A 498-nucleotide genomic window follows, 5' to 3' on the forward strand; every position below is an offset into this window, starting at 1 on the left:
TGAATTTGCAGCTTTTTTAAAAAGATAGCAGAAAACGGTGGGCTAGAGTTGTCACCCAGCTGTTGTCTCCTAAGCAGTGGATTTCCAAGCACTGGCATTTTTGGGTCCCAGGGCCTGAGGCTACCTCAGAAATATCTCCTGTGTTTCTGGTGGTGGCGTAAAGGGGAGAGCCGGTGAGAAACTCTGCACCTGCACCCGCGGGGTGCGTGCGTGTGACTTTGGGCAAGTGACTTGATGTTGTAGTTTTTTTCCTAATTTTGTCTTGACGTCCTTCTCAGTAGAGAGTGGCTGTAAACTCTAGCCCTGCCGTGACGGGATCGTGGGGATGTGGTCGTGGGTGTTTCCCATGTGCCTTTCATGGGATCCTTCTTTGTCCTGGCAGACGACCTGATTCCTAAGTGTCCAACCTGTGACCAGGTGTCCCTCTCACAGGAAGCTTGTTTATCCTGGCACATGCTCTTGTGGCTCTCGTCTGACCTGTGTCCAGTTTATTCCTAC

This window comes from Symphalangus syndactylus, chromosome 16 (genome assembly GCF_028878055.3).
Source record: "Symphalangus syndactylus isolate Jambi chromosome 16, NHGRI_mSymSyn1-v2.1_pri, whole genome shotgun sequence".
Lineage (NCBI taxonomy): Eukaryota > Metazoa > Chordata > Mammalia > Primates > Hylobatidae > Symphalangus > Symphalangus syndactylus.